Below are 10,968 nucleotides of genomic sequence, written 5' to 3'. Positions count from 1 at the left end.
TTCCGTCACATCTCCTGAAGATTTATCAAGTTGTAAGTTCCTGGCTGAATTTCTCTTTAGAAGTTTATTTGGAACTCCAGTCCTTCAATAATGATGAAATTAATTCCCATTCAATGTTTTCAGCTTTGTATGCTTGATCCTTTAATAGTTTCAGCACTTCTTTGTCCTTCATACGTATACAATTATCCTCTCAACTTTCAGGTGATAAGGCAAAAAAAGAAAAAAGACACATACACAACACCAAGCTTTCTTAACTGTAAGGATGACGGATGACTGAACAACAGAAAGTAATTTAGTCGACTAAGCCAATCTTTTAATGGTTTAGTTCTTCCTTTTTCCTTCCCTTCCTTGCATATTGTATGTATACTTAAAAAAAAAAAATGCAACTGAGCATGCAATTTAACTTGCCAAGTCTTTCCTCTTTTATGGTAAACATAGAAAACCACTTTCTCTTGAAAAAATCAAATTATATTGTCGTGTTCCAGTTTTTGTTAGAAACTATTTTGCTTGTTTGCTTGACACAAAACATTATCCTAACTAAAAAGTGAAGCAAAACGGTGGATGATCCACATGGATTATTGCTGTTTTCCTTCTCTTTCTTCTTTCTTGTGGCTAGCAGGCTTCACTATTTATTTTAAATTTCTTGCAGCTTTGTTAGCTGTAAGCTGGTAAATCTTACTTTTTGCCAACCTGTAAGACTGAGTTCTCTGGGACTCGGTGCTGTTCTCTGTTTTTTTCATGAAGGGAAATACACAGCCTTACTTACCATGCTTTTTTTCTTCACACCTAATGTGTGAATTCCAGGGAGCTGGGAAAAAAAATAAATAAATCAGGACCTACTGTCAAATAAAAAAAATCCTCTGAGAAAGATGCTCAGTGAGTCACTAAACTGGGAGTGCACATGGCTTATTTCAGACCTGCCTCGCGCTAAGCTTAGAGCCGAACCACAGCACACCCCACATCGCGCCGGGACCAGTGCTGGTGCCATGGCTCAGGTTGGGAGCATGCTTTTGAAGTGAGTCTCCTGACTGTCCTCACTTGGTGTGTTTTGGTTCATATCACGGAGTTGTCTCAGTCCCTGACCTGGATTCCTTTTGAATGAAACTGAGCTGAAAGATGCTCTTCAAAAGCTCACGTAACAGGCTCTGGCGACTAATGGGTGTTCACTTCACGGGACTAAATTAAAAGTTATTATGAAATAAACCCTTTTCCCCTCTTCTTTTCCACTCCTTTACCCCAAATGTGTGCAGTACAGACTCAATCCTTGGCACCAACTACTCTGCTCTAAAGATCTGCTCCTTCCCAGTTCAGATGTGGCCACAGTTTTGTTTCCCTTCCTGTGTTAAACATGCGATGACACACGCTGTATGCGCTGTGTGTTTTTTTTTTTTCCCCTCTTCCTCGTAAGTGGTTACTGCCTCTCCAAAGTAACACCCCGCAATTTGCGTTATGCTTTGAGCTGGAAAATGAAAATGAGATAATGTACCTGATTGCTAAGGTGGATCTACCACATCATTAGCTGCTGGAAAATGAATCAGCTGTGCTCTACGTGTCCCTGGTACTTCCTCCTGACAGCAGGACTGACCTTAGTACAAATGCTGCCATTCTGATGTAAAGACATATTTGCTCCATTACTGAAACGCAGAAACCAAGGCACAGGCTCAGTGCCCTCTCAGAGCGACCTCGGGAAGCTTGTGCTATAGCAAGGAGCAGGGCTCAGGTCATCTGGCTCCAGGGATGCTGATTTTGAGACTCTGCTCCCAGTATACTGTGACCTTGGTAATTTCATATGTAAAGAGTCTGCTTTGGGAAAGTGCCACCAAAAATTTCTTCTGTTTCTATAGCTTCCTTTCTTAGGGAAATGAGGCTGATGGTGGTGCACAGCCGTACTGTATGTGTCTGTCCTTACACAGTAATTTCTGACGATGTTGGCTGGTTTAATACATCCAGCAGAAATAAAGCAGTCTTGGAGGTGATGCTTTTCTGTATTTTCCTCAGCAGACTGGGCAGAAGGCAGGGACCCTAATAGCAATTTCCACTGAAGCAGAGGGATCAGCATGAGCTTGCTTCTTACTAGGTGTGAGGCAGTCCGCGTGGGGTTATGTTACTCGTGACCATGGAAAAAGGGCTCAATCACATCCCATGCTTTATTAGCCAGCAGCAGCTCCAGCAGCTAGTCAGGACATATAACACATTTATCATGTCATATATCATACAGTTCTTCTACCTGCCCATCAAGGTGGTAGCATCTGACTGATGGATTGTCCTGGTTTTTAGTTTAATCTCCCTCATCACTCAACGTCCTGAGCCCTTACAGTTAGCAGTAACTTCGTTGTGGCACAGAATATACAGGAAAACAGACTAAGGTGCACGAAACGAGAATCCTAGGGCCATCTCTGCATACTGGTTGTTTCACTAAATCAAATCAGTGTTGCCTACATGCCAAATCTGTTTGCAATTTGCTCTGTTGAGAGGTTGTCATTGCCTGCCAGGAGGGCTGGGGGAAGCAGCGACTCCAGTTTCGGCTGCAGGGGTGCTGGCCTTGTTCGCCTCCTGGTTTCTGTGACCTTGGTGCGTGTTACAAGCAGGGCCAGGCTGCACAATTGCGCTCTTGCAAAACCCTGCATTTCAAGATGGTAACTATTGTTTCAGAAAGCTTAACGCTACATGGAATGAATACTGGAGAGGGAAATGTGAATCTGCTGGAAAGCAGTTCTGTGGGAAAATGGATCTGGCACTTGTGAAATGTTACCCTCTAAGGTCTGCTCTGTCCTGTGTCTCTGGCAGGATTTTTTTTTCCCAATCCTGCTGAGATCCCCAGCTCTGTATGTGCCTGGGGTCAGCTTCCCAGCTCTGCTGGGCTCCCTTTGCTCAGCCAGGCTCTTCCAACAGTGGCTCCTCGCCCGATGCGGCTGGCACTGGTGGCCAAAACTGCGTCCCCGCTGCCAGCAATGCCTGGTGGTGAGCCTGAGCTGAAGTGCCTGTCCAAAAACACTTGTTCCGCTCTCACTCCATCCCTCATGACCCTTTTCCATGGTTGTTTCCTGCTCCAGGGAGGCTCCTGCACCCCGCTCACCCTCTGCTGCCTAGAGCCTGTGTTGAAATGGGAGCACCTGGGAAGGTTTGGCCCTTGCCAGGCCTTAAGCAGCAGGTCCCTGCCAGGCCTGGCTCTTCAAGGGAGGTAAGGCTGCTATGTGGCTGCTTGGTCTCCTCCACAATGTGAGATGTGGGCTCTGAAAATCGCTGCACGTGGTATATTTTGTCTCACGTGAGGCTGTGGATGCGTACAGAGTGATTGTTGCTGGCGTAAGCTGTGGCGATTCTGTAAGCAAATCTTGTCATAAAGTCAGTCACGTTGGATTTATTCCCATGCAGAAGGTATGTAAAACTCTGCCCCTGATTAAACATGAGGTCCTACACTTACAAACTTGCTGATTTTGCAGTTTGTGGCTTCTAAAAAGCTGCCTTAAAAATGTGTCACTCTCAGTCTCTGCGTCCCACTATTTTATCCACCAGGTTGCTGCTTCATGAACCTGTTTTACCCTCCTGTGCTGTGGAAAGATGTGCTAACACTAGGCATGTGACACTGCACATGTTTCCTCCCAAGGCGTGTGCTGGCACCACCAAGCTGGGAAGTGAATTCCTGGTGCCCCTGACTCTGTGTGCTCTGCCTGGCTCTGTCGTGCCATGAACAAGGTGAGGGTCACCTACCACAGGGGATAATTCCTAGCAGGCTCAAGAAAGTGTCTTAAAAATAGGTGATTTTGAAAATCTGTAAGTGGTTACTGGAGAAACACATATTAATAACCAGAATTAAATATGGAAATGATTTCTTAAATCTAAAAGGATCAAAAAAGGAGGCTGGACATAAACAATTCCAGAAAATGAAACACCAAGCCTGCTAGGGTTGCATCTTGGGACAAGGAACATCTTGGGACAACAGGCACCTGCTGGTGAGACTGGAGAAGCAAGTAAATTCACTTCTGTCTGAGCCCTGACCCTGTTCACACCCAGACTGAGTGCTAACTTCGTCATGGCTGGATAATTAGACCTCTGTGAGCTTAGAGTAAATAGCACTGTCTGCACAGAGCTGGCTGAAGGCTTCTCAGCAAAGCAGGCAAAAGAAAATCTATTCTTGAACTGTTAAGGAGTTGTGTTTTGGAATAGAAGAGTGAAAATGGCTAGAAGGGGTCTTTTGAAAGGAGGAGGGTGTGATGGGCAGAAGGACTTTCAGAGGCCGTGAGTAAATTATGAGCCCCGTGGATGGATGTGTTGCCATCCCCTCTGTTCATCAGCTCCTCAGAGTGGTCACTCCCAACATCCTGCATCTTCCCCACAGCTGGACAAAGGCCTGGGCTTGTTCCTGCTGCAGTGAGAGCAAGGGACAAGGCCGAGAGCACACCCTCGGCCCTTGCGGTTGCAGCCAGCAGCGACAGGACAGCGATGGCTGCAGCCACAAGCCCCCTTCCTTGTCCTCCACACCAGCAGCTGCCACGCTCCTGCTCCCCAGAACAGCGCCTGCAGAGGTAGGGGGCTGATCGAGGTGGCTGCCTGCTGTGAGCTGGGCCATCATCTGGAGATAAGATGTGAAATACCAGCCAAGGTGCCTGACCGCACTGGTCTGACCACAGGTGGTATGGAGGCGAGTTGGTGGGGTGCCTGTCTTTTCTATTCACTCCTTGAGCCCTTCCCCATTTAGTCTTCAACTGTGCAATGCTGGATTTACACGGCCAGAAACAGCCCTGAAGGAAAGTGAATAAAGGGCATGCAGCTCCTGCAAAGACTGGGTGGTTTAGCAGGCAGTGGTAAGTTTTATTTTGGGGGTGAGAGGGTGCTGGAAGAATGCTTGGTGGGAAAATGAAGTATCGTTGCTGTGCTGGTGGCAAAAAGCAGCACAAGGCAGCTACTATAGATAGAACATCACTGTCTCTGCTCACATATAGTAAGCTCCGAGGCTGGAAAAGAAATCTGAAATACCACCTCAGTAATTTTAGCAAGCCTTGATCCCCAAAAAAGAAACGCAAGTACAAATCTAGTTTTGTGTCTTTTCTAGCAGCTAGGATTTTATGCGTAGTCATTGAACCATTCTCTGACATGGTGCTAAAAATTGCTAAACTCTCTACCATGACTGATGCTAAATTACTGCGGTGTCTTCTGTAAGGGGCTGCTCAGTACAAATCTTGCTCCTGCTAGGCAGGGTATATGTGCACAGTCAGCTCTTCAGCAATCTGCTCAGACAAAAGGGTACTCCTGAAGTGAGGAAATACTCCATCAAGGTCCAAGGCAAAAATGTTCTAGGCGCTGCACAACAATATCAGAAAACCAAACAGCTACTAAATGCTGAATAAATCCTTGTTCAAAAGAGTAGTTTCAGAAGGTGGGAAGAAATGTACATCATTTTCTTCATTCAGGAAACCTGTCTATTGACAGCTGGAACAACTCATTTCCTTTATCTGTAAGAATTGGCTCAAGACCTCTAGAAGAGAAGTTATAGCAGACATTATCCAGATCTTTTATTATATGCTGTCTGAAAGATGTCTGATGATGTTCCTTCCAAGAAAGTGTTTGTTAGCTTGCAGTGGGAAACAATTCAATAAACGTTCAATTAGACAGCTGATTTCTGGGAACATTGATGTTGTTATCCAAATCAGGGAAGTAATCTGCTTCAGTATGGAGGTGGGATATTTTTTAGTAGTCAAGGATGCCAGAAAAACTTACGAATCAACAACCTGCCTAGAATTTGTATTATCTGTCTCCCGCCTGAACATTTAAACCCTGCAGACTGCTGCAGGGTGTCCTGAAGCCCTAGGACTTAGCACCTGGGGCTGAAGGCATGTGGGTTGCGAACAACAACTTGAAAGAGGCTCAAGACATTCCTCTGATGTTAACAAGGCAGGGCAGCAAGTGCGCCTGCATTAAATCAAAATCTGTGTGCATAGCTCATTGCATAAGTATGTATGTGCATATGTGGCATAATAGTGTGCGCATAGGCATGCACTTACAAATAGGGAAGCAAACTCTTTTTGCTGCAAGAGCTGTGAACCCTCCTGAGTAATTAAGTGTGCTTTTAACATATCTCTTTACGTTTGCCTGAAGTGGCAGAGGCAAAGCAAACCTAAAGTCATGAAGAGGCAAATTCAGATAGCTAAACCAAGGCACTAAGAGAAGCAGAAGTGTTAAAACACCACTGTTTCATTGCTTGTGGGGCTGCTTGATAGTAGCCACAGAAAAAGAAAAAAGAAAAAGAAAAAGAAAAAGAAAAAGAAAAAGAAAAAGAAAAAGAAAAAGAAAAAGAAAAAGAAAAAGAAAAAGAAAAAGAAAAAGAAAAAGAAAAAGAAAAAGAAAAAGAAAAAGAAAAAAGCCTGTGCACTTTGACAAAGATGTTCATAGAGCAGAAAACCAACCAACTTCATGAGATTATTGAGTTTTATGTGCATGTGATGCATTTGATGCAATTGCATACACGGATAGGTAGACATTATTTTTCTATTTTGGCTTGGTTATATAAATATGTGACAAATTAATGTTTAGAGGACAAGAAATCCAGCCTTTGTTTCCTTCCCTGCTGTGAGCATTTTACAATCAATTGCAAGCTACCACATGTACTGCTGTGGCCCTGCTGCCACAGCAGAGATATCTCCTGTATGAAATCTGGCAGGTGTGCGCACAACATCACCACTAAGGCTGTTCATTGAGTGGAAAGAGAACAAAGAGTGTTCTCCAACACTGAGAAAGATATGACATTTTGGAGAACACCTACGAACTTGAGTTCTGTAGATCCCAGCCTCCACTTCCCCCACAAACACAACTACACGTAAAAGAGAACTGTGATAAAATGACCTTGTCTTTTACCTCGGAATGATCATACCAGCTGTGAAGTGGAAGTGTGGTTTGCTGGAAACTTGCAAAATTACTCAGCTGAGAACTCATCTAATTCTTCACAGAAATGAAGGTTAGAAATCTCTTTGGCCCGTATGCAGAGTCTGAGAGAGTTCAGAGCACAGTAATTCTCCATCATGCCAAGTGAAAAGTGGCAGTGGAGAGAGTGTGGTTTAGTGAGCACGCACCTCAGTATGTAATTACTATTACTCAGATATGTCCCTAGCTATGTTGTATGCTGCAGAACATGTGCTAGTAAGGCACACCTCCCAAACGGCAAATTACAAGCATGTGTATCAACAATAAGAAGCTTGCAGAACAAGTATCAACCCATCTTGCCTCGTCCCTAATTTTAGAGTTGTGTTTTATAAAATTAGATGAAGACATAAACGTTTGTGTCTGTGACGTTCATGTTCAGAAGTGAAACAGTGCTGAACTACAGTGCTCTCATTTGCAGACAGCCCAAATCTTCGGCACTCAGAAGTGAGTTGTTTTCCAGCCATATCCCCATGATGATGATTGTGAAAGCTCACACTGGTATGTAGCCTAAGTAATGCCAGCTAAAGCTGCTAGAAAAGGCAAAGAAATGTCAGGATTACTAATACTGGTTTCCAGAAGTCAGTGAAATTTAGGAGAATGCTTTTATAATTCTTATTTTCCTGCTGTCCCCAGCTTGGTGCTGTGGACACTGGACACATCCCCACAATCCACATCTGGGTGACGTGATCCCTCCACAGCACTTCTGTGGGCTTCTTTCAGCTTGCATCATGAAGGGTGAGCCACGAGGGTAACACCTCCCTTGGGAGGGTACCTGTGCTGCTTGCTTCTTTCTGGTACTGAAATCACTGGTACACTGCTGGCACGCTACACACTGACAGGCAAGGCTGTAACAATGCCATCATATTGGTGAAGGCAGGCACTAGCATGTTAGGCCCCCATAAAATCTAGGCTGTGAGAGAGTACAGTGAATGTCTGATAAAGCTAAGTGAGGCTGTGTTTTCAAGCACATTAAAACCTTTCAAAATGTATTTGCAACATGCATATTATAAGCTTGCATTGGCAGATTCCTGATTTTGATGGTCTTGTGGACAACTCTAGTTCTTGTTCTAAGGTTACAGATTGGAGTGGTTTGGGCACAGCTTGTTTAATAGAGTCACAGCCCATCCACTCCTTGGTTGTACTGGGCTAACAGCTAAGAGTGTGGTTCTGCTCAATTTCTTCCTGAAAGTATCTCCACTGCTGCCAAGGAGACTGGAAATGTATGTTATGTCTGACTCTCAGCCAAATGCTAAGCATGCATGTGACACTGCATGTTTTCTAGCTGTTGGTTGCATTAGGTAGTCTTTCCCAGGATAATCCAAGCTGGAAGGGAGCTCAGGATGTCTCTTGTCCAACCTCCAGCTGAAAGCATGGCCAGCTATGAAGTCAGGCCCGGTTGCCTCAGGCTTATCTACTTGGATCTTGAAACTCTGGGTGGTGTGTGTTTCTTACAGAATTATCTTTGTCCTCTGCTGAATGTTTGGAAGGAAAGATTTCTCAGCTGTGCCCTTCAGTGCAGAATTATGTGCGTGTTCCACCCGAGTCAGGCTGTGGTATGTGGCATTTCTGCTTTTTGTCTTGGCTGGCACAATGCACCAGCCTCTGCAGAGTGAGCTCCAAGAACATATCATCTGTGAGCTGCATGCATTGTTTGAGCTGTGTTTCTCTACTTGGATTTGTGCTTTTCCTTTTTTTTTTTTTTTTGTCAGTCTCATATTCATTTAATGGATCAGCGTAGCAGCATAATACAGGTTTCCTCCCTCAGCATTTTCTGATAGTCTTCAGTTCTCTTATTTTTCCCTTATGCTTCCTCATCTCCAATTACTCTTCAGCTACTAGATGCTCTCCGAGTTCCCTTTTCTCTCACCTCTCTGATCCCACGCTTCTCCTTCCAGCATCTTCTAGTCTCTCTGAACAGCTTCATCATGCAGATAGACATGTGTGTATATAATTATGCAGAAGAGCCAAGTTAAAGGGAAAATATGATGACAAAGTCAAACAATTAAAAATTCAGCAAGGACTGCCAGCAGTCCCGTTTTGCATTTCCACGTGCACGTGGCAGATCAAGCTGCTGATAATTACACGATCGGGTTATTTTACTCTCAAAACCCTTCCTTGTTCACCAGGCAGGATGTGATTCTGCTTGTGAGTCAGGGCTGTGTGTTGAAGGAAGTGGTTTGCCTGTCAGGAGCTGGAAGGTGTGCGGCACAAGGACCTGACAGCTGCAGGAGGGGCAAAAGGACAGCCCTGTGGTTAAGGCGACCAGCCAGCTGGATGCCTCCCAAATGCTGCAGGACTCGAGCGGTGCGAAGGGAGTGATCTCAACCACAGGACTCATAGGAGGTTACACCTGGCATTTCTCGGTTCCTGGGTGCTTACACGTAGTACCTGTTATCGGAAACTATCTTCACAGCTGTAACTCGAGTCAATAGGAAAGACTTGGTTTAAACATATGAACAGATACCGAAAAGTTGACTGACTCCTAATTCTTAAAAAAATCATCTCCCTCATGTTTTGATTACCGAAAACTAAAAGGAAAGGAGGCAGAGCTTACAAAAGCACAGTTTCTGAAACTCTAAGATGAAAAGCAGGCTTCAGTCAGGTATGATAAGTGAGGACACAAGTTCACCTCTGCTTGCAAAACGTCCGTGGTAGGAGCTCCACAGGCGTGCTCGGGGTGGAGCCTGTCTGGCAGCTGGTACTGGACGTAGGGCTGTGCTTTGGGGCTGTGGTGTGCTGCTGGTGATGGTGGTTGTGCTCCAGCATCCCCCAGCCTTAGTCAGCACCCATCCTCTGGGAAACACAAGCACCACTGATCTGCCCTCGAAACTGAGGCAGGCCAAATGCTTGGCTTTTACCACAAGAGATGAAGTTTTGTGTGGGAGCCGGTGGTGCCCTACTGCCCCAGGTGCTTCTCTCCCATGCCAGATGTCCTTTCCACCCTCCTGCCTTCTCACTTTCCATGGCTGAACCAGAATTCACCTTCATCAATGACAGAAAAACACAAATGTATAGACTGCTACTCATTTAGGAAGGGGTGGACTTTTGCTCCCGCAGGCCCTCTGGCAATGTGCACGCTGAAGTCTGATCCCAGTACCAGCAGCGTGACATGAGTCAGGGAGGAGTGCACACGCCTTGCACGACTTCCTTATAAAAAGCATTAACTGCCCCGAGCACGGCACCCAGCCTGTCATTTCGGGGCAGAAATTTCACACGCGCGAGCGACAGGTGCCTCAGAAACCCCCGGGCCCTGCGGGAGGGGCCGCGCTTTAAATACCCGAGTGACCGCATGTGTTTGGGGACGGGTCCCCAGGCAACCGGCGCCGCTGTGCTTCATCGTGTTCCATGTTGCTTCCAAGGGCTATCACCTAAACGGGTTGGTAGCTACAAAAGTACTCAAGTGTGGAGATTTGAGCTTAAAAATGGCCCTTAGCTGAAAGCTGCTAGAAAGTGAATTTTTCTCACAAAAATCTGAGGCAACCAAGCTGCCTGAGAAAGAGCTGGAGGGGGAAGAACAGGCGGTATGTTGGAGTTTGAGTGCATGTAAAACATAAAGGTGCGTCCCTCTGTGGCTGAAAACCAAAGAAACTGTGAGGCCTCACGCACCTTTCCCTCCGGGAGCTGCAGCCCAGCATCTGTCACGCTTAACCTCTGCAGTCAGTCACACGAAATTCAGCTGGGTGAAACAGACAGGTTATTTGTCATGAAGAACACATACACTTTATTTTTTCAACCTCCTGTAGAGCATTAGGGGACACCTCCCCTAAAACAAGCACCTCCCAGACTCTGTCAGCGAGACCCCTGCCCAGGAGGGGCCTGAGGCCTGCTGTGGGTAGGGGCAGAGGGTGTAGAGGACATAGTCACAGCTTCACCCTGCTAACCAGGGTGTCCTGCTAACACCCTGCTGGTCAGTCAGACATACCACTGGCTAACGAGCAGGTCAGCTCAGTGCCAGGCTGCTGAAGGAGACTCAGGAGCCTGATCATGCCCCTTGCAAGGAGCCACATGGTTGGGAAACCAGAGTCTGTACGGGGCTCTGGCTTGCCTGGA

Source organism: Aythya ferina, assembly GCF_964211825.1.
Source record: "Aythya ferina genome assembly, chromosome: Z".
Classification (NCBI taxonomy): Eukaryota; Metazoa; Chordata; class Aves; order Anseriformes; family Anatidae; genus Aythya; species Aythya ferina.
Note: the sequence above shows the minus strand (reverse complement) of the source record.